General features: G+C 43.3%; 1 long non-coding RNA gene across 1 annotated transcript; it reads left to right on the forward strand.

Annotated features, from left to right (window-relative positions):
- Positions 1-21,850: 21,850 nt before the first annotated feature.
- Positions 21,851-24,033, forward strand: LOC108315848. Its single transcript, XR_001830097.2, has 2 exons — positions 21,851-23,506; positions 23,807-24,033. It is a non-coding gene; the product is annotated as an uncharacterized LOC108315848 (long non-coding RNA).
- Positions 24,034-24,468: the final 435 nt, after the last annotated feature.

Here is a 24,468-nt window from a genome sequence, read left to right on the forward strand (position 1 = left end):
AAAAAAAAAAAAAAAAATCACTGGTCCAGATGGATACACAGCCAAATTCTACCAGATGTGCAAAAATGAGCTGGTACCTATCTCACTGAAACTGTTCCCAAAAATGAGGAAAGAATTCCTCCCTGGCTTATTCTATGAAATCAACAACATTCTGATACCAAAATCAGGCAAAGACATAACAAAAAGAAAAATACAGGCCAATATCCCTGATGAACACAGACACAAAAATCATCAACAAAATACTTGGCAAATTGAATCCAGCAGCACATCAAAAAGTTAATTTGTGGTGATCAAGAGGGCTTTATTCCTGGGATCCAAGGATGGTTCAACATATTCAAATCAATAAATGTAATTCACTGTATAGTCAGAATTAAAAACCAAAACCATATAATCATCTTAATAGACACAGAAAAGCATTCAGTAAAATCCAAATCCCTTCATGATAAAAACTCTCAACATTAGCCAGGCGCAGTGGTGGGTGCCTGTAAATCCAGCTACTTGGGAGGCTGAGGCAGGAGAATCACTTGAACTCAGGCAGAGGTTGCAGTGAACTGAGATCATGCCACTGAACTCCAGCATAAGCAACAGAGAGAGAGTCCATCTCAAAAACAAACAAACAAACAAACAAACAAACAAAAAAACTCTCAACAAACTCGGCATTAAAAGAACATGCCTCAAAATAATACAAGACATCTATGGCAAACACACAGCCAACATCCTATTGAATGGGCAAAAGCTGGAAGCATTCCCCTCTAAGAGCTGGAGCAAGACAAGGATGCCCGTTCTCACCACTTCTATCCAACATAGTACTAGAGGTCCTAGCCAGAGCAATAGGGCAAGAGAAAGAAATAAAAGGCATCTGAAAGGGAAATTAGAAAGTCAAATTATCCCTCTTCACTGACAATATGATCCTCTACCTAGAAAACCCTAAAGATTCTATTGGGAGACTTCTACATCAAATAAACAACTTCAGCAAAGCCTCAGGATATCAGATCAATATACAAAAATCAGTAGCATTTCTATACACCAATAACACTTAAACTGAGAGCCAAGTCAAGAACATAATCCCATTTACACTAGTCAGAAAATTAAAATACCTAGGAATCTAAGATTTCTAAGACTACATCTAAGATTTCTACAAGAACTACAGAGAGATGCAAATCAAAATCACAGTGAGATACCATCTCACACCAGTCAGAATGGCTACTATTAAAAAGTCAGAAAAACATGTTGGCAAGGTTGTGGAGAGAAAGCAATGCACTGTTGGTGGGAATGTGAATTAGTTCAGCCCTTGTGGAAAGCAGTTTGGAGATTTCTGAAAGAACTAAAAATAGAATTATCATTCTACTCAGCATCTCATTACTGGGCATGTACCCAAAAGGAAATAAATCATTCTACAAAAAAACACATTAACTTTCATGTTTATTGTACTATTCGCAAGAGGAAAGACTTGGAATCAACCCAGGTGCCCAGCAACAATGGATTGGATAAAGAAAATGTGGTACATATACACAATGGAATACTATGAAGCCATGAAATTACATTCTTTGCAGAAACATGGATGCAGCTAGAGGCCATTATCCTAAGTGAATTAATGCAGGAACAGAAAACAAAATACCCCGTGTTCTCATTTATAAGTAGGAGCTAAACATTGGGTATGCATGGACACAAAGATGGCAACAAGAAACATCAGGGATCCTGAAAGAGAGGCAAGAGTTGAAAAACTACCATCAGGTACTATGTTTACTACTTGAGCAACGGCATCATTTGAAGCCCAAACTTCAACATCATGGTATATATTTAGGAAAAAAATCTGCACATGTACCCCTGAATCTAAAATAAATAACAACAATAATAATAATAAATTTTTAAAGATTTGGATTGAGTCACTGCAATGAAGAGTCATGGTCTCTCACCAGCTTCCAGTCCTAAGCCAGCTTACAGGTCCAGAGTCCCTTGGTTGAAGGGGTGGGACTCTGAAACATTGCTATTGTATATGCAGTAAATATTCCTCCAAGACTTCCCTGCAAAGATTTGCTGTCCATTACTGGAATGACCAAACACTAGAGAAAGGGAACTACTCGGGCTTCTTAGGAATTACTCTGAGTTGCTGCTAATTCCTAAGGACTCATGACATCACTGTGTCCCACCAGTCCAAGTAGGGGCTTATGGTTCCCCTGTGATAGTTTGAGCCTCAGCCCGAGTTCCACTCAGAGTGATCTTGTGTGGTCCACAAACCCACCCTGTTGCTCTTCTCTCAGTTCCTGAATGTATAAACGTAGAATAAATGTACTTAGAAACTGGAAGAATCCTCACATTCACTCTCTGACCATAAGATGGGGTGATTGTGATACAAAGAGCTAAGTGGAAGCTCCTAGAACTTCCCCTCTTCACCACGATGGAAGGAACGTCACATCCCTAGGGGAAACGAAGATATCAGTGCCATCGTCAAAGACCTGAGAGCTACAAGAGTGGTGATATCTAACGCATCACTGTTTAGCGTGCATGTTGGGGCCATGCAAAAATTGAACAGATCTTGAAGAACAACTATGGCTTACTGTAAACTTAATCAGATGGAAAGTTTGATTGCAGCTGCTGTCCTAGTTGTGGCGTATTCACTGGCGTATTTACCAACACAGCCTCTGGCACTTGGTATGCAGCTATGGACCTAGCTAGCACTTTTTTTCTCCACATTGATTTGCAAAAGATAACTGGAACTAGATTGTTTTTACTTGGCAGAGCCAAGAATCATTTTGACAGCCTTGTCCCAGGACTACATAAACTCCCCTGCTCTACCATAATGCAGCCCAGAAAAACCCCAATCATTTGACAATCTGCTAAACATCACACTGGTTTACAATACAATCATGCTAATTGATTCTGATAAGCAGGAAGTAGTAAATAATTTAGATGTCTTAGCAAGACATAAATGACCCAGAAGGTGGAGGATATACATCACACAAATTGGGATCCCAGCAGCTCAGTGAAGTTTCTGGGAATCCAAAGGTCTGGATCATGTTGAGATATCCCCATCCAAGGTGAAAGGCATGTTGCTGCACCTAGCACCACCCGCCACACACACACACACACACACAGAGAGAGAGAGAGAGAGAGAGGGAGAGAGAGAGAGGTGCAAGGAAGGCATGGTAGTCTTTGTATTTTGAAAGCAACACCTTTGACTCAAGTCACCAAAAAAGCTAATAATTTTGAGTAAGGATCAGAGCAAGGGAAAGTTCGGTAGCAAGTCCAGGCTACAATGCAAATTGCTCTTTCACTTACCTTATTATCCAGCTGATCCAATATTTTCCAAGTGTCTGTGGAAAATAACAATGTTTTTGGACTCTCCAGCAAGCACTGACAGGAGAATCACAGTGCAGACCTCTCAAAATTATAAATGCATCTTTGCCATCTTTTGCAGACGAATATTCTCCTTTTTGAGAAATGTCTTCTGACTTGCTACTGGCTCTTGATAGAGATCTAGTCATAGAATGTTTGGACCACACAGGCTGAGCTTTGTACCATAAATTTTGTATCTTATGTTAGTCATAAGGTTGGGTGTGCACTGCAGCAATCCATCATCAAGTAGAACTGTTATACAAAACCTGGGCTCAAGGAAAGCCAAGAAACAAGTAATATGGACAAGCGACTCAGACTTCTTTGATATTAATACCTCCTACATTGACTCCTCTCTCTCGGTTCAGGCCTGGAGCATTATAGGGAGTTCTGTAAGATCAATTTCCTGAGGAAGGAAGGGGTTGAGAATGGTTTATAGATGTTCTGCATGACATATTGGCCACACAAAAGTAGACAGCTACAGCTTAAGACTCCACTAAGGGATGCCGCTTGGTGGGGACGACAGGGAATGGTGAAGGAAAATTCTTCAAGTGGGCAGAATTTTGCCCAAAATGTTTGGTTGCCAAGTTCGCTGGACTGAGAAATGGCCAGAAATTAAAAATCTACGTGACTCATGAGCAGTTGTTAACAGTTCAAGTGGTCATGAACTTGGAAGGAGCAGGATTGAAATATAGCTGAGGAAAACATATGTGGGAGGACTTCTCAGAATTGGCAGACTGAAGATATTTTTGTCCCACATGAATGCTCACCAAAGGGCACCCACTGCAAAAGAAGCTCTCAATAACAAGTCGACAAAATTATACACTCTGTGGATGTCAGTCAGCCTCTTTTCCCAGCCACCCCATTGACTACTCAGTGGACCCATGAACAAAATGGCCATGGCAGGGATGGAGGCTATTCCTGGGCTCAACAATACAGACAACCCCACTGAACTGGGAACTTCACCTGATGGGTGCATAATCTACTAAAAGAATATACCAACACCGAGGCCCATGTGGATCCATTTGTCAGGGATACCAGCCAGCCTCCTCATGGGCGGCTGATTACGTTGGCTCTCTTACACTATTGAGAGAGCAGAGATTTGTCCTCATGAGAGCAGACACATATTCTGGATATGAATTTGCCTTTCTTGTCTTAAATGCTTCTGCCAGCACCACCATCTATGGACTCAAACACACTGGGCAACCAAACATGCTGATCAAAATTCTGCCACTAATGTGGTGCTGCTCACAGAATTTTGCCTGATCATGAGGATGCAAAGGCATGAGGATGATGGACTTTGGGGACTTGGGGGGAAGGATGGGAGGGGGTGAGGGATGAAAGACTACAAACAGGGTGCAGTATATACTGCTTGGGTGATGGGTGCACCAAACTCTCACAAATCACCATTAAAGAACTTACTCATGTAACCAAATACCACCTGTACCCCAGTCACCTATGGGAAAAAAAGAATGAGGCAGGTGGATTGTTGAACCCATGAGTTTGAGGCTGTAGTGAGCTATAATCCCAGCACTGCACTGCTGCATAAATGACTGAGAGACCCTTCTCTGAAAAAAAAAAGCATATTTCATTTTTTAGAAAATAAAGTCTATTTTATGGTTATAATCATGTCTAATTGGTAGATACTTAAAATAAATGATTTGTCTACAGATCTTTAAAAAAAAATTTTGCTTGATCATGAAACAGATTTTAGGGCAAAGGAGTGTGGCAATAGGCCCATGCCCATGAAATCTTACCACAACACCCCATCACCCAGGAGCAGCTGGCTGGATTGAAAGGGTTACTGGCTCACTGAAAACTCAACTACAGTGTGAGGCAATACCCTGCAAGGATGGAGTCTGCCTTGTAAGCTCCTTATATGCTTTGAAGAGGAGATCCCTGTATATGATGCTATCTCCCACATAGCCAAAATATTCATGTCTGGGGATCAAAGATGAAAGAGAGAGAAGCTCCTTTCGCTATTATACCTAAGAAAACACTGGCAGAATTTTTGGCTTCCCATTCAGCAACCTTGAGTCCTTCTGGTTTGGAGGTCTTAGTTTCCAAGTGGAGTTAAAGTTTACAATAATGGTTCCATTGGTTTGCAAGATGAGGCTGCCACTTGGCCGTGTTGGGCTCCTTATGCCACTGAACCAATAAGCAGAGGAAAGGGTTACCCTACTGGCTTGAGTGATTTATCACAATTGCCAGTGGGAAACTGGGTTGCTGCAATACACTGGGGGACAAGGAGAATGATATTTGGAACTCAGCATGTTTTTCATGACCAATATAAATGTTTAAGACTACAGCAAATGAACAAACTAAGTCAAGACCCCTCAGAAATGATAGTTTGAGTCACCCTACCCAGATAAGAAGTCATCTAGCTAAGTTTCTGGATAAAGACAAAGAAAAAATTGAATGAGAAGTAGAGAAGGAGACATAGATATCAACTATAACCTGTGGCTAATCACAAGAACTGTAGCAGGTTTGCATATTTTCTTTTTGTATATATATTTATTTGTATATAGTACCTATTTTCTTCTCTATTCTTCTTTTCCTTATTATGTCACATACAAGTTGTTGAAGGCTAACTTTACAATTCAGTTATTAGCCAACCAAACGTTCTGTGTGGTTGGTACTGGGTTTAGTACTGTGACTAAACCCAGAAGTACTGAATACGCCTTTTGGGACTGTTTGTCTCCGTCTTGGAAAGAGTATGAGAACTTCACTTGTGCAATGGACAACTTCAGCTTATTGATGCAAGTGTGTATAGAAAGTCAAATTGAGAAGTTGGGTGGCCAAACTGATAGACTGTGCCAGTAATCAATGTATTGCCTCCCAGCTCCAAATCTACCCTTTCATTTTCTGCTTTGTTACACTAGAGCTGGACCCTATGAACATTTCTCCTTTACCAGATGGCTTGATGTTAGAATTTGTTAGACTAGAAAACACATATCAATAATCAATAATAAAATGCACCTAGATAACCCCTCCACTCATTGCTAAAATTTTTACCTAGTGTCTTTATGTAAGAAACTATTTAAATATTTGTGCAAATTATCGCCTGTATTACTTGCTCAATTTTGTAATTATTTTCTTATGCAGATGTTTGAAGTTTATTATTTTTTAGTGAGACCAGAATAATAAACATTCTGTACTACCTCTTAAATTAATAAGAAGCAATATACTTGATTTTAATAATTATAAACTTTATAATTTCATTATTCATTCCAATAAATTTTTAACAATGTTTTTATTTATTCATATATAGTTGCCATGAAAATGTTAACACATTTGGCTTAGAGTGCTGGCTTATAAAAAAAAAAGAAAAAGAAAATGTTAACACATTTATATAAACATTTTTTGTTATTCTAATATGTGCAGGATGGTGGTGCCACTCTCACGGCCTCAGGAGCAAAGCGTGCCAGCTACTCCCACCCTCCTGTGTGTGAAAATATTCTTTTTTATTTTATTCCACACACACGGAAGCACAAACACACTGAGTCTCCTGTGCACATGGAGGTGATGGGAAGTGGGTGAAGTCCAGGAAGACCATGAGTGTACATGTGACCCTGTAGGTCAAGGTCTTTTGTCTTCAGAAAAACAGTGTACAGCTTTGTGTGGGCAGCTCACCAGTGTTACTGGTAGACCAAGTTAATAGAGGATCGTAGGATGGGATCTGTGCTATTAATACATATATGAATGTATTTCTAACATGAAAAAACTAAAATCCTATCAGATGAGTGGTAAAAGCTAGACATGTACAAACTCTCCTATTTTAAAAAGTGCCCAAGAAATATTTTGTAACCCAAAGGAACATTTGCTATGGGCAGAGTCAGGGAGGATATGTAAAGACAGGCCATTCTCATAGGCAAATTGTGAATTATCAAAATGCGTGAAAGGGCAAGAACTCTTAAGAAAGGGTTAAAAGACCCCATTCTGAATGGTTAGTCAGGCCAAAGGGAAAGAAGTGGGGACACAGCAGATCATCTGGGAGGTTTTTGCCTCATTCTTCTCTACTTTTGTCACTGTGGTTTACACAAGACTGATCCCATAACCCTGGTTTGCCCCACAACGGTTGTCAGCCTCATCCTTTTCCTGGGTTTTCTGATGAGCCAGGCACCTATGAAGTCCATAGCCTGAGCTTGAGAAGCCAGCAGTGATCTGATAGCTACCTAGATCTAACAACAAATGCCATTACCCTCAGGCATTGTGAACTAGGGGCCCTTGCCTTAGCTCTGCTGGAGTCAGCCAGTGGTTACTGCAGCTTCCACTCAGGGTGCATGTGAGTGACTGCAGCTCTCAGGGAGGCAGATGCAGAGGGCTGCTGAGTCAGTACAGGCTGACTGAGTAAACCTGGAAGCATAGGCTCCCACTAGGGATCCAGTGGACAGGCAGGTGAGGAATGCTGGAGGGAAGTTTGGATATGAGGTACACTGTACAAGGTGCTGACAAGGTGCTGACCTCTGAGAGGTGCTGCCCTCTGCTAAGTGCTTACCCATGAAAAGTGCTGTTCTCTTTAAAGGTGCTGACCTCTGAGAGGCGCTGTCCTAAGATGCTGATTACCAGGAGGTGCTGTCCTCTTTTAAGGTGCTGATACCTAAGAGACACTGTTCTCTCTTAAGGTGCTGAATCTTGAGAGGCTCAGTCCTCTCTTCAGGGGCTGAGCTCTGAGAGGCGCTGTCCTCTGTTGAGGCACTGAAACCCGAAAGGCTCTGTCCTCTCTTAAAAGGCTGATCTCTGAGGGGCGCTGTCCTCTGTTAAGGTGCTGAATCCTGAGAGGAGCTGTCCTTTGGTAAGGGCTGATACCTGAGAGGCGCTGTCCTCTGATGAGGTGCTGATCTTTGAGAGAGGCTGTCCTCAAAGCGCTGAATCCTGAGAAGAGCTGTTCTCTACCAAGGTGCTAATCTCTGAGAGGCGCTGTCCTCTGTTGAGGTGCTGATCCCTGAGAAGCACTGTCATCTGGTGAGGTCCTGACCCCTCAGAGGAGCTGTTAAGATGCTGACTCCTGAGAGATGGTATTTCCTGGTAAGGTGCTGACCCCTGAAATGCGCTGCCCTAAAGTGCTGAATCTTGAAATCCGCTGAACTCTGATCAGGTGCTAATCCCTGGGAGGCGCTGTCCTCTGGATAGGGGCTGATCCCCGACAAGCACTGTCCCTGTCAACATGCTGACCTCTGCCTGGCCTGTACAGACAGTGAAGAGGGTGAGGAGCAACCCAAGCCATAGAGAAGCTCAAAAGCTCTGTTTTTCAGATCCCTGCATGGTGTCTGCGTGCAGTATGCTCTTACACTATCTGCACAGGGTAAGGTAGGGCTTTTCCTGCAAATAAAATTTTAGACTACTTATATTCATAAAATATCTATATAAATATAGTTTTAGAATAGATTTAACATAATTGAATTTATGACTAGTAATGTATTACATTTTATAATTTTATATAAAATTTAGAATATTTATATTACTATATCTATAATATAATTTATAGAAAATCTGGTAATATCTGACAGCTGTCATAAAATTTCATTAAACATTTTAGTTATTTAACTTATAAGAATTAATTTAGCTTTTTAATTTTGGGAAAGCTGGTCAATTTTTTTATTTAAAATATTTGACTGCAATAGAATTTTACATAATTGTAAAATAACATTTATTTAACTAGAATGATAATTACAACATGTCGAAGTACAAAACAAAGTTGTATGGATGTTAACATCTTAATTCTTTCTAAGATTAGCTCTTTTAGTAATTAAAATTCAAGGAAGACAACATAAAATTTTACTTGATAGAATGTGAGAAGTTTGTTTTATAGGTCAATTATTAAAATGGATAAATAAAAATAGCATGTAGTTTTGATTGTTTTTGTTTTGTTTATATTGAGAAGCCTATTATATAACTTGGAAGTCAAATATTATAAAAAGAATACAGGTATTTAATTAGATATAGGAAGACTGGGTCCAGGGCTACAAATGCATATTACATTTTAGGGGAATATAAATAAGAAAATTATTATTTTAATATTGGAAATATCTAGCTCTTATAAGAAATATTTTTATATTGAATAATTTAGAAATATTAATGAGTTGAGTATAAATTAAGTTATATTAAATAATACTGTTTTCTATATTTTAGAAACAAATATTTTTGCACGGGGTCATAATAGTGGAGCTAGGAGTAAAGAAAAAGTTTATAGGCCTTGTCAAAATGCTTAAAGAAAACAGTTCTTATCTCAGTGAGGTAAAAAAAATTACATCTTTTTAAAAGGTATAACAATAAAAATCTGTAAATTATGTGTACAAAAGTTAACAAAATTTGAACTTTTGAGATATAATTTTGAGAAATTTTAAAGAGAAATAGATGTTTGAATTAAAAATCAATGTTTTAAAATATTATTTTGAGTAAATTAATACTAAGAAAACCATGTTTGGACATAGAAAATCAAAATATTAGTTTCAGATTAGTGTATTTTCATTATTAAAGTTTAATAAGAAGACTTACAATTTTTAAAATTATAGTCTAAATTATACATAATTTTATTAAATAATTTCAGAATGTATTTTGTTATAATTTACATAGACTAAGATATGTTGGGACATTTTGATTTATCTTTTTAAAACAGTAAATAATTTTATTTTAGGAAAAAAATTATATAAGATTGCTCAATGTAAAATTACATTTTAATTTTTTTTACAAAAATATATCTGTATTTATAATATTTGATATCACTCCAATTTATTTTATATTGTTTTATAAATATCCATTAAATAACATTTTAACTTGGCAAAATTGTTTTAATAAAGCATATATTTTATGACTCACTTTTTAAACTTAAAAACATATTTTATATTTTTATTTTGGTCTTACTTTACATATTGAATTATATAATAATTAGAAGTTTTCATTCTTTTTAACCATAATTTTTATTTGTAACCTAGGATGTAAGAAATTTTGAATTGTCTCTCATAAATTCGTATTTTATAGATAAGAACTATTTTAATATTTTTATAAATTTATTTAAATTATATATTTTTAATTTTAAATGACCTAGACTTTTAATGAGCATCTATTATTTAATTTATTTTTAAGATGTTAAATTATACAAAAAGTTTAGACAGAAGTGTTTACCTCATTATATTTATCTAATTTATTTACTTAAAAGTGTGTTAAGATTATTTACGATTATTTATGCCCAGACAGATACTTCCTCCTGCCGCCTTTCCTGTCCTCTCTTGCCTTCCTCCCCAGGGTCTCTGTGCACTCAGGGACATGCTGGGTGCAATCGAGGACACTCATTCGTCGCCACGGATCTACAAGCTGGGTGCTATGTTGCCTCATTTTGCAGAAGAGGAGATGGAAGCCCCTGGATACACAGCTGCGCCAGGAGAAGGGCCAGCTCCCAGCCCAGGCCGCCGGACTCCAGAGCTGTGCCATCAGCGCTGCCATGAGTGCTCTCTGGAGCCAACTCAAGGACTGGAGGGACGGTGCCCCCGCCCTTTTCTGGGAGCCACAGGATTTCCCATGCCCTGGACTCCACAAAGCAGGCCTAGGCAGTCACATGTCCTGGTCCCTGCTTCTTTTGGAATGAGACTTGCCAGCATCCATGATGGCAGTGGCGGCTAGTCCCAGGTGGCAGCTGCCATGGCACCGACTGCAGTGGGTTGTGTGCGGGCTGTGGGTTCTCTGGTGCGGACGCTGAGGCAAACAGTCCCAGGGCCTGCTGCGCTGGGAGTCACTACTGTGTGGCCTGGCCAGGCCCAGCCACCGGCTGAGTAGGGAACTGCAAGGTCGCCACAGAGGGGCCCTAGTGCGGAGCTGGGTTCAGGACAGTGCAGCCACTGTGCTCAGAGAGCGAGGTCTCTGTTCCAAACGCGAAGGCGAAGCGGTGGCCAAGCTTCAGTGGCCTCGGGTGGAAAGCGGAAGTAGCACCCGCTTCCCAGACCTGGCCAAAGGCACCGCTGCTGCGCCCTCATTGCCGTGGGCGCATGTTCCTGCGCCCAGGCTGGAGGCTCAGTGCCGGGCCTGAGACTGCGTCCCCAGGATCCACCCAGCATTGGAGTGCGATGGCCAGGTCCAGGCGCCAATCCTTTCCCAGAGGTGCTACCTGGCAGGGTTGCCAGCCAGGTAAGGGGGAGCGCCCGGCCGCAGCGGGGAACTTGTGGCGGTGTCGTCCCCTTCCCGGACACCAGCCCCGGCCTAGCAAGGGCTTGGAGCCCTGCTGCAGGCTACAAGGTGGCAGAGAAGGCAGTGGGGGCGGCTGTGGGATCAGCCATGGCAGTAATGGGTCCCCTGTCCCCATGTTCCCAAGGCAGCCGACTGTATCACCTCCGCTCTTGCACTGACTGGCAGGACAAGCTCCCGGCCTCTGAGCCTTCGCCGTAGCCTAGGCCTTGCTCCCTGCAGTGTCCCGGGAGCTCACCAGCACCCAGCCAAGGCCCAGCCTGCATTCACAGGACTGGCCCTGGGAGTGGCGGGTTTCTGCGAGATTGGCCTGGACCACCATGCCACCTGCTATGCACACTCCCACACACAGACTCACACCTTGGTACGCCCGCCCACATTCTCACACGTGTGTGCACACTCCCACATGCTTTTGCTCCCTCCCACGCACATGCACTACCACACGCCCACGCACATGCACTACCACACGCCCACGCACATGCACTACCACACGCCCACACACATTCCCACACGCCCCCCACACTGCTGCACACTTGCACACGCCAGCGCACTCCCACATCCACTCCCTCACACCTGTGCACGCTGCTACACGTGTGCACACTCTCACACCTGCACTTGCCTTCGCACGCTCCCACACTTGCGCACACATCTTTCCACACCCCCGCACACTCCCACAAGCCCTTGAATGTCCATAGATGCTTCCACACCCCCAAGCATGCTCCCACACTAGCATGCACGACCGTGCACACTCCCACACAAACTCGCATGCCAGTGCAGGCTGCCACACAAGCGCACACACTCCCTTATGCCCGTGCACACTCTCACACATTCCCACACTGCATGCATGCCTGCACATGCCCACTCACGCGCACTCACTCTCCAGTAGTGGGCCAAGGTGCAGCCAGCATTGGCAGGATGGGCCCTGGGAGCCATGCCACCTGTCCGCTGACGCTGTGGTGACCCTTTCTCCGGGAAAGCCAGGAGAAGCCCTGATCTCAGCGCCTTGAATCAGCAAGGGTGCACTAGGAAGGGGAGTGCTGGGAGGGGGCTGGCTAGGGTGTATTTGGGAGGGGTGTGTTGGGAGGGGTGTGCTGGGAGGGGGCTGGGAGGGGTACACTTGAAAGGGTGAGGTGGGATGTGGCGTGCTGGGTGGGATTCATTAGAAGGGGTTTAGTAGGAGGTGCGCTGGGAGAGGTGAACTGGAAGAGAGCTGGGAGGGGATGCGCTGGGAGGTGTGCATGGGGAGGGGTGTGCTGGGAGGGGTGTGCTGGGAGGGACGTCCAGGGAGGGGGCAGGGCCTGTGCCTGTTATCACAGTTAGGCTGGAGGCCCCAGAGCTTGGACAGAGCTTCAGAAGCTGCTGTTTTGCTGTCCCAGACCGGAGAAATGCTCCTGAAGTGGCCCTGGGCCCGTGGTTCTGGTCAGGTGAATGGGAAGCTGCAGGCCTGGCTTTTTGTGCCTGTGCTGTTGCTGATTCCACAAAAGGCAGATGGATGCACAGATGGATGCACAGACTGCTGCTTCCTCCTGTCACCTTTCCTGTCCTCTCTTGCCTTCGTTCCCAAGGTCTCTGTGCACTCAGGGACATGCTGGGTGCAATCGAGGACCCTCATTTGTCACCACGGATCTACAAGCTGGGTGCCGCGTTGGCTTATTTTGCAGAAGAGGAGATGGAAGCCCCTGTATACACAGCTGCGCCAGGAGAAGAGCCAGCTCCCAGCCCAGGCCGCCGGACTCCAGAGCTGTGTGGTCAGCGCTGCCATGAGTGCTTTCCGGAGCTGACTCAAGGTCTGGAGGAAGGGTGCCCGCTCCCTTTTCTGGGAGCCACAGGATTTCCCATGCTCTGGACTCCACAAAACAGGCCTGGGCAGTACATGTCCCGGCCCCTGCTTCCTTTGGAGTGAGACTTGCCAGCACCCATGATGGCAGTGGCGGCTTGTCCAAAGCAGCAGCTCCCGTGGCACCGGCTGAGGCGTGGTGCCGGCGCAGGCTGTGGGTCCTTTGGCACCGACGCTGACTGAGACAAACGGTCCCGGCGCCTGCTGCCCTAGGAGCCACTACTGTGTGGCGTGGCTGGGCTCACCGGTCCGCCAGAGGGAGAAGAGCAAGGTCTGCCTTGGAGGGGCCCCAGTGCTGAGCTGGGTCCAGGACAGTGCCGCGATTGTGCTTGGAGCACAGGGGCCAGGCCCCAAACGTGAACGCGGAGCTGTGACCAAGCTTCAGCAGCCTGGAGTGGGAAGTGGGAGTGGCACCCGCTTCCAGGACCCGACCAGTGACATGGCAGCTGCTCGCTCCCTACTTTGGGCGCCAAGTTCAACATGACCTCCCTCACATGATTGAGGGTTAATGATGGGAGCTCAGCTGGGCCTATCAGGAGGGGACCTCAACTCTCCTCTTTGTGGACCTCTCCACATGGCTGCTTGGGCTTCCTCACAGCATGGTGACTGAGTTCTAAGAAGATACCCTCCAAGAAGCAAAGGCCGGAGCTCCATCATTTCTGCCATATTCTATTGATCACAGTGATGACAGGGTCTGCTCAGATTCAGGGGGAGGAGATAGAACATTTACCTTTCCATGGAAGCGGCAAGATAACATCACAACAGTGAATGTGGTATGGGAAATATTGTGGTGATTGTCTTTGGAAACACAAAGGACCTCAATGGTCCAAGCCCTTGATCATGTGCCACAAAGTCTTCACGCTTCCCTGGGATGAGAACCCAGTGAAACCCTCAGTGACAACCCCCAGGAGGGTTTTTCTTCCAGGTTGACTGAACCGTCTGTGGGTAGCATTATGTAATATTTATTATGTTATTGGTTGCAACTATCAGTTGGCTGCAGATACAAGATTTTGGCAAGAATCAAAAAAGCATTCTGTGAGAATCAGTTGAGTATATACATTTTGTAATACAGAGTATCGTATATTATAATTTTTAATTTTGTGCCACACATCTTTTAGTGTTAATAAATTTTATAATAAATACAAAATTTTTATATATACACACACATGTGTGTGTATATATGTGATATATATGTATGTATATATATGATATGATATGTGCATATATATGATCTATGTATACATATGCATTTTTCTTCTGTAGCACACCTCTAAGTCTGTCTGCTATTGAAAAGCATCGTTTTGTTTCTATTCTACCATGGAATTCCATTTTACTCATGCTGAGTTCAAAAGGCATATGCATTTTAAATTTTGCTAGATGTTTTCAGATTGCTTTCACCAGAAGTTATAATTTTCATTTCTAGCAGTGATGCATAAGAATACCCTTTTCTCACACAGCTGCCAAGAGTAGATTTGTAGATTTATTTTTTGCCAGTCTGATAGGTATAAAGTGGTATCTCATTATTTTAACTGGCTCCCTTCCACCATCCCAGCAAGTCTGAGGGTCTTTTCATATGTTGGGTGCCATTTGGCCTCCTTCTGTGACTTGTTTCTTGGTTTTTCTTTATCTTTTTCTTTTGGGAGATTTGTTCCCTCCCTGTTAGTTTGTGGATGTTCCCTGTATATTAAATTTAAGCCTTACATATGGCTCTCTGTTCCAAATCTCATTTATATATTGACTTTACATCATATTTTGTCATACAAAAATTAATTTCTGCATTACCAAATGTTTATAATTTCTTCAATAGCTTCCAGGTATCTGGTCTAAAACTTAGGAACCTGTCCCTATGTTGAAAGTGTCCATATAACCCTTCAGAATTTCTTGCTGAATTTTTATTGTTCCATTTAAGCCTTTATTATAAATCTTATCTTTATATATATGGTTACGACAGGAGTATAATTTTATTTTTTTTCCTGGATAAGTTAGCCTATTATGCCAGTTAAATGTTTGTGGTTTAGTGAAAGCAAAATAATTATGTATTAAATAATAATTCCCCACTGTATTGAAATGCTACTTTTGTTATAAAAAATTATTATATATTCACATGTATTTTATATTCTAATCTGTCATTCTTATGCTAATGACATATCGATTTGGTCATAGTGTTTTTGTAGTATGTTTTAATGTGGGGTGTTTTAGGAAGGTAATATATAACACTATTTCTGGGATGTGGTCATGAACAGTGTCTCCTTTATTCTGTTTCCCTTTCCATGACATTCACTGCTGGGAGGCTCTGTGTTGTAATTGTGGAGACATGACATGAAAGCAGCTGGATCCCTGAATCACTTTAAGGAAGAGAGTTTCTTCCCTGGAGCTTTGCCTGATTGCATCATCTTTGTGTGAGCAGTAAACAACCCTTCATTTTTTATCTCAGCATAGCCTACACTGTCCTGACTAATCATTGGTGCTGCTATATCAAAAAGCCAAAATATACAGCATTAGTTTAGTGGCCGGTGACGGGTGCCACGGACACTGATGCTGGAAGCTGGTACATGGCAATCTGTGCTATTAACGGTACCACATTTGTTAAATGGCATATTTGCATTAAGAAAGGTAAGAAAGAAGGCTATAGTAAGCATATCTTGGCTGTTGGCACTGTTCAACAAAGTCTTACAAGAAAGACATAAACTCAAGAAATAAGTGGCTAGTTGGTGAGCAGTAATAAAGGAAATAAAGTCCAGAAAGTTAGGGCTTAGCAAAATTAAAAAGCAGACTGCTTCCAGATGCCAACTAACTTGATACAGGATTGACACCATGATTGAGCAACAAAGACCCAAACTACCTCCACACAAAATGCAGATTAAAAAGATCCAGATAGACTCATAAATGCCATGATATGGTGTGTGAGAGAGGTGGTGGGGGATGGACAAGAAGGTAAATAAGTTGAGATCTACATCTCAAAAAAAACCTTTGAGGAGTGATGGTATAGGGAACCCTTTGGAAACAAATCAAAAGCAGACTAACTTTTTAAGGACATTGTATTACAAAAGAAACCCACAGTTTTAACTAAAAAAGGCACAGACTATTAATGACTTATAACAAGTTATGGCTCCCCAATTTTCCATGGGCCAACAGCAGCTGAGTTTCACAGTCCTAAGCACAGCATATTCTACCACATCCATTTGAGATGTGGCCAAGGAGGGTGATGGAATGATAGAAGGGCCAGGGAGAACAAGGAACAAAGCACTTCTTCCTAGAGAAGCTTAATGAAGAAACCTTCTCTGAGGAGGGTGGGAACTTTCCCAATGCCTATTCAGAAGGATTTCAGAATTGTTACCCCATCCTGTCTTCATTCTCTCCATTTAAAAGTAAAAGTGTTTATTGCAGTTGTCCTAACCCTATTCTATCATTGAGTATTGGGTCTGTATAGGAGGCAAGCAATATGTCTCTTCTTCTTTAGAAATCTCTAGACCAAGAAGAGGCAGGTATAGACCTGATGGAGAGCACAAAGCAGTTCACCTGAAGACCCTCAATTTCTTTTTCTCTTCTTTCTTTCTCTTTCTTTCTTTCTTTTCTTTCTTTCTTTCTCTCTCTCTCTCTCTCTTTTTTCTTTCTCTTTCTTTCTTTCTCTCTCTCTCTCTCTCTCTCTTTGTTTCTCTTTCTTTCTTTCTCTTTCTTTCTTTCTTCTTTCCTTTCTTTTATTTTTTAGAGATGGGGTTTCACCACATTGGTCAAGCTGGTCTCAAACTCCTGACCTCAGGTGATTCACTGCCCTGGTATCTCAGAGTGTTGGAATTACAGATGTGAGCCACTGAACCCAGCCTAAGAAGACCCTCAATTTCAAGCTGCATTTGCTGATTTACGGGAGTCGGATTTTCTGTCTTGAGAAAGTGAGAGTATGTTCTGCATATGGGCAAAAGAATGACCAGAGGGACACACAGAAAGTTTACACTTCCTACTTCCTGGTAGTTAAGTGGGGCCACATGACTAGTTCCAGCGAATGAAATGTGAGTGGAAGTGTCATGGATCACTCCTGGGCCAAATGTTTAAAAGTTGATGTGTTTCTCTAACAATCTGTCTTTCATCGTGGTGATCTCAGAGGCCACCAGTGAGGCGATGGTCGACAGGATAAAGGATGCCTAGAACTAAAGGGGTTTTCACCAACTCACATTAGATTTTGCATGAATGAGGTAACATCTTTTTTTTTTTTAATTTTTTTTTTTTTTTTTTTTTTTTTTTTTTGGAGTTTCATTTTTGTTGCCCAGGCTGGAGTGCAATGCAGCTTACCGCAAACTCTGCCTCCTGCGTTCAAGTGATTTTCCTGCCTTAGCCTCCTGAGTGCCCAGCTAATTTTGTATTTTTAGTAGAGATGGGGTTTCTCCATGTTGTCAGGCAGGTCTCAAACTCCCAACTTCAGGTGGTCTGCCTGCCTCAGTCCTGCAAAGTGCTGGGATTATATATTTCTTAATATTTAGCTACTGGGGATAATTTACATTAGATTATTTTAGGTTTTCTACCTATACAATTGTATCATCTGTGAACAGCGATGTTTGAAAATTTCTTCCTTTTTGATGCTTACACCTTTTGTTTCTTGTCTGTGTCTTGCTATCCTGCCTGGGACTTCATAGCCAATGTGGAGTAGCAGTGGTGACCACGGGACCATGGGCTTGCTTCTTATAGAAAAGGAAAGTGCTTTCAGCATTTCAAGCATTGAGACATGTAAGATGTTTTCTATCATTTTTTGTGGCTATCTAGTGTCTGTTAAAAGAAAGTTCCCTGCCAGGTGTGGTGGCTCAGGCCTGTAATCCCAGCACTTTGGGAGGCCGAGGTAGGTGGATCACGAGGTGAGGAGATTGAGACCATTGTGGCCCACATGGTGAAACCCTGTCTCTACTAAAAATACAAAAACTAGCTGGGAGTGGTGGCACATACCTGTAATCCCAACTACTCGAGAGGCCAAGGCAGGAGAATCACTTGAACCAGGGAGTCAGAGGTTGCAGTGAGCCAAGAGTGTACCACTGTACTCTAGCCTAGCCGCGGAGTGAGACTCTGTCTCAAAAAAAGAAATGTTCCCTTGTACTACTAGCTTGCCTAGCTATCTTTACCTTGAATAGCTGTTGAACTTTACAGTTTTTTGGTATCTCTTGAAATGCTCATATATTTTTCTATTAAAGAAAAAAATGCTAATTCTCCTAATTATATTTACTGTTTTCTGACGTCAAAGCAACCTGATTGATATGGTTTGGCTCTATGACCCACCCGAATCTCACGTTGAATTGTAATAATCCCCAGGTGTCAAGGATGGGCCCAGGTGAAAATAATCGACTCATGGTCATGGTTTTCCCCATGCTGTTCTCATAATGGTGAGTGAGTTCTCAGCAGATCTGATAGCTTATAAGGGGCTTCCCCCTTCACTCTGCTCTCATTTCTTTATCTTGCCACCCTATGAAGAGGTGCCTTCTGCCATTGTAAGTTTCCTGAGGCCTCTCCGGCTGTGCAGAACTGTAAGTCATTAAACCTCTTTTCTTTATAAGTTACCCAGTCTAGTGTATTTTCCTGGGAGTGCGCTGTTTACGCCGCATTCTCTAAACCGGTGCTGTGCACTAGAAATACTGTGCGGTACACATGTGCAACTTTTGTCACTTAAAAAGAATCAGAAAAAACTTGATGAATATGACATAGATGCAAGATAAACACCATTATTAAAATAATATTCATGCATTTATGGAATCGATTAAAGAGTAACAAAATGGATAGACAGGAAATATTACGGACCTAGAATGAATTGCAGTTACCCACTGTGGAACTGAGGAGATAGGGTGTCTCATTATAAAACTCCCTTAGACAAGACGACTTTTGATAAATTTTTCAACTTTTCCCCCCAACAAAATCCCCTGTCTTCTCAGGTATTTATTGTCTGTCCACTAAATAAGAGGTGATCCGTCACCTTTTCTGATGAGCACCACGGGCTTTTCAAAAGATGATTGCCAATTAACCCCTTTGTGCCTGGGCTTTCTCATTTGTAAAAATTGTACTTCCTACCTCTAAAGTGTGTGTTGAAGACAAACAATTGGGGTGATGTATACTAAAGTAATGAAAGTGCTTACCACACAGGAGGAGCTGGTTAGTGTTAGATTCCCTTGTTCTCCCCTCAGTATCAAAAACAGATCTAATTTAGCTTTACATAAAGGCAAAGTATCAAGATAAGGTGACTAACAGTAGTACTAACACAATATTTGAACTAAAGTTTGCACTTCTAATGCATGAAAACAACAAAACATGTCAATAAATAACAAAAAGCTTGGAATTCAGACAACGGATCCAATCTGGGCTTGATCTCAAGCTAGTGTTTTGATGTTGAAAAAAATGTGATTTGGTCTTTCTAACCCCATTTCCTTGTCTAAAATTGGGGATTATGATAAATTCACTAATATTAAGAGTTAAATGAGATTCTTGAGGAGTCACGGCGGTTCTGACATACGTAGGTATTATTAGCAGCCATGTTGTAGCGTAAGAAAATGCCATCTGCTGAAAGAGGGACAATAAGGTTATCTTCATGATCATCTAAAAGCTACCAGATATAGGAAGAAGGGGCCATAAAATGATCATGTTAGATGATTAATTTTGATGCTTAGGTCGGAGTTCATTCTAGGATATCTCCTGCCCGAAAAGAACAGAGACTCATTTCTTTGGAATTATAAGACACTCAGTGAGAGGAAAGAAAAAGAGAAGAAATGTTTCAGTCACATACGTGATTTCTAAGAGTAAAAACAGATGAAATTAATAATACTTTTTTTAATCCAGTATATCCCAAATATGGTTATTTTAGCATGTAATCAACATAAAATATTTTAATAAGATATTTCACATTCTTTTTTCCTAGTGTTTGAAACTTGGTGCATATTTTACACTTATGGCACATCTCAATTCAGACGGTCCACATTTCAAGTGCCCAGTGGCTGCATGTGGCTGGTGGCTACCACACTGGACAGCATGGGTCTAAGGATTTCATTCCTGCCACAGGTCTGAACTCCTAACCTTAATTTTGAGTGTTTTTTAACAAACTGGCCTCTGTTTATCATTCTTCTAGTACTTCCCCAAGGATGATTGTACCTTCAGCGCTCAAGACCACTTGCTGTTCCCCTACACACTTCTGTTCAAGCTGTTTCTTTCACCTGGAATGCTGACTTTGCACCTTCTTTTTCGGACCTGGTAGAAAGGCACACGTTCATTTTTATTGTTGTTGTTTTGTTTGTTTTTTTTTGAGATGGAGTTTCGCTGTTGTTGCCCAGGCTGGAGTGAAATGGCCCGATCTTGGCCCACTGCAACCTCTGCCTCCTGGGTTGAAGTGATTCTCCTGCCTCAGCCTCCCGAGTAGTTGGGATTACAGGCATGTGCCATCACGCCTGGCTAATTTTGTATTTTTAGTAGAGACGGGGTTTCTCCAGCTTGGTCAGGCTGGTCTTAAACTCTTGAACTCTGGTAATCTGCCCAACTCAGCCTCCCAAAGTGCTGGGATTACAGGCGTGAGCCACCGCGCCCGGCTGAGAGGCACACATTCTGCTAAGAGCTTTATCCTGACCCCCTAACCCCAAAAGGGATTTGTCACTCCTTAGCCTTGTACTCATGACTGGATTAGAGGGAATTTAATTTGAGTTTAATTATTTTTGAGACTATCTCCCTGGCTAGTGTAGTGTGCTATTCATCTTTGTTGTGACCATGGCCTGTGCCTAATAAATAGTCAGTAGATATGTTTGCAGACAGAAAGTAAACCACTTATCAGGTGTATTCAGCCCCTTTCTTTTTTTTTTTTTTTTGAGATGGAGTCTTGCTCTGTTGCCAGGCTGGAGTGCAGTGGTACGATCTTGGCTCACTGCAACCTCTGCCTCCCAGGTTCAAGTGATTCTCCTGCCTCAGCCTCCCAAATAGCTGGGACTACAGATGTGCACCACCATGCCCAGCTAATTTTTGTATTTTTAGTAGAGAAGGGGTTTCACCATGTTGGCCAGGCTGGTTTTGAACTCCTGACATCAGGCGATCCACCCACCTAGGCTCCCAAAGTGCTGGGATTACAGGCATGAGCCACCATGCCCAGCCTTCAGTCCTGTTCTTGAATGGGCTTGCTGATTCCTTTTTGAGGAGAATTGTGTATGTAGTCTTATGTGTGTCTGAGCAAACAGCATACGCACAAACAAGGAATTCATCTTACACACACTAACAAGGAATTCATCTTAAGATGTGCACAGGAAATATCTTGCACCTTTACCCTGTTTGTGATCTTACATATGGGAGAATTGAGGCACAGAAATAAGTTAGGATGGCCAGCAAACTTGCATCAGTGTAAATACAAAGAAGGGGAGGGAATGTTCAAGAAACAGCTTGAGCAAAAGTGTGTAGGGGAACAGCAAGTGGTCTTGAGTGCTGAGGGTACAATCATCCTTGGGGAAGTACTAGAAGAATGATAAACAGAGCCCGGTTTGTTAAAAAAAAAACACTCATTCTTGCAAGGGCTGTGATGGTCTCAGAGGGTTAGGCTTCTCAGATGGCTGGGCATCAGCTGGCCGTGCTTTGGTTATATGATTGGTGGAAAAAGAAGTGGGAGGTGAGGAGTAACTCCTGGGCCCTGATGATTATTCAAGCCAAGTACAGGTCTGGAAAGCCTGTACACAAAGGAGGAGCTCACTGCTGGAGAAAAAGCTGAAGAGCAGGATGGTCGCCTCAGATCATGAACAGTGCTGGCCTGAGGAGGGCAGAAGGAAGGGCTGGGGAAGCCAGCAGGGGAGCAAAGGAGTAGGCTTCAGCTGGGTGAAGATGTTCGTGCTGTGCGTTATGTAAAATATACAAATTATTATTGGGAATAACCACATCTCAGCAGTGCTGGTTCTCAGTCTGGAGAATGGGAAATAGAAAGGATCAGATTCAGAGAAGGCAACTTACCCAGTGTCACAGCATTTTAAACTCACATGAAACCTCGTCCCTTCATGCCACACTCACCAGCCCCACCCACTTGTGTTGCAACCAAGGCCCCACTGTAGTGCTTAGGAGAGCGGGTCTAGGGCACAGTGCCAGGGCTGATTAATGTCTTCCTTACCGTTTTCCAGTGAGGGGCTGTGATTAGGCCTATTTATAGGGGCCTGGTCCCTTAATATTCTGCCTGGTGCACCTCTTGCCAATCAAATCAGTGCCGTCTGCAGTGTGATTGCTGCTTTAGTGGCACCAGGGAGAGGAGTTAATTAAACCCAGTATAAATAGACTCTGCCCTCACTTTGCAATTCCAGGAGTGCTTTTCCTTCCTGTCCTCCACCCCCACATGCACCTCCTTCCTCTAAGGCCCCCTAAGCTCTTATCTAGGTGAGCAGGGCTGGACACCCCTATACCTAGAGTCGCTAGCCACTGCCCAGTCTGTTTCAGGAGCAGACCTCAAATTCTCAGGGGTTAAAGTGGGAAGAACCCATGTGTGCACATTTTTTGTGCTTTTCCAGAACTGGGTACCATTTGGCAGTTGATCAGGCAATCTCCCCAACTACCCCATTTCCATCCCTTGGTTTTCAGCCTCTTTTGTTCTCTGCAACTAAGGTTTCTTTCTTGTTTATCTGAGGTGGGGAGCTGAACTGAGACAGTGTATGGAAAGGGTGCCTGGCAGCTACCAAGCACCTTGTAAGGCATCAGAAATGTTGCACCTTCTCTGAACTCCTCCGTTGGCCCTACCAATTCCCCAGTCCCTGGTCCTGCCCTCCCCCTCCCTCATTCACTCAGCAGGCATCAGCAGACTCCCATCTGTGTGCTCCTGGCCTCCCACCAAATGCTGTGTCCCCTTCTCCCCTATTTGTGCAGGCTGAAGCTATGTGCATAGTTGGGATGAGGGCTGTGTTGTCTCTCCTTCCTTTCTGAGGAGAATTGTGTATGTACTCTTGCCACTCCTTAGCCTTGTACTCATGGCTGGATTACAGTGAGTGGGTGCGGGTGGGCGTGGGCAGCTCTGATGCTCCGGCTCCCACCCACAGGCACCATGAATCCTGTGAAGACCCAGCACTCCCTGGCAGGTCAGACGTATGCCGTGCCCCTCATCCAGCCAGACCTGCGGCGAGAGGAGGCCGTCCAGCAGATGGCGGACGCCCTGCAGTACCTGCAGAAGGTCTCTGGAGACATCTTCAGCAGGTGGGTGCTGCCACCCACCTCCTCCTGATCAGAGGACCATCCCCATCCTGGGCAGTCCCAGCAACCTACCCTCTGGGAGCAGCCCCCTAGGGGAGAGCCTGGTCCTGGGGAACCCATCTGGATTCCTTGTGTGGGAGGGGCTGAGGTAAGAGCCCAGCTTAGAAGGTTTTGCTCCTGAGAGTCTGAGAGCTCACTCCCTTCCACCCCACTTAGCCTCCTGGTTTCCTGTGGTGGCTCTGCTCTCCTGACTCATTCTCTTCCTCCCATTCGGGGTGCATATTCCTTCACATTTTCCTGCAGCCAGCAAATACGTACCCAATAGTGTTTGTGTGCAAGGCATTGTAAGAATCTCTATAGATCCAGCCATGGATAAGGCAGCATCCCTCTCCAGCTGGAGCGCACATGCTGGCAGGAGAGAAAGATCTAATAACCAATGCATGATTAGTTCTTTAATAACAGTTGTGACAAGGCCTGTTGATAATATTTGGTAGTCACTGTTATTTATACAGCATTAACCATGCAGCACCATTGATTTGAGTGCATTAACTCATTTAGCTCTCGCCACACTTTATGAGCAGACACTGCTGTCATTTCCATTTTATAGATGAGGAAACTGAGGCACAGAAAGGCTGAGAGACCTGGCCAAGTGACAGAGCCAGGGTTCAAAGCCACAGATCATGGCCCCAGGTTCTGTGGGTTATTACGGCCTCTGTGGAGGGGAGATGGGGTGCTGTGAGGCTCGTTCTGGCTTGGTCTTGGGTCAGGGAGACGCTTGATCTCAGGTCAGGGAAGGGGGATGTGAGGAAATGACATTTGTAGTAAAGTCTGAGGGTTGAGTTGGGTAGGTCAGGAAGAAAATTCCAGAAAGAAGGAAGCACATGAACTGTAGCCCAGAGGTAGAGGACCTAAAAGAAAGCCAGCATGGCTGGAGAACGGAGCGGCCATTGAGGGAGCCGAGCTGG

Source organism: Cebus imitator, unplaced genomic scaffold, assembly GCF_001604975.1.
Source record: "Cebus imitator isolate Cc_AM_T3 unplaced genomic scaffold, Cebus_imitator-1.0 Scaffold179, whole genome shotgun sequence".
NCBI classification, from domain to species: domain Eukaryota; kingdom Metazoa; phylum Chordata; class Mammalia; order Primates; family Cebidae; genus Cebus; species Cebus imitator.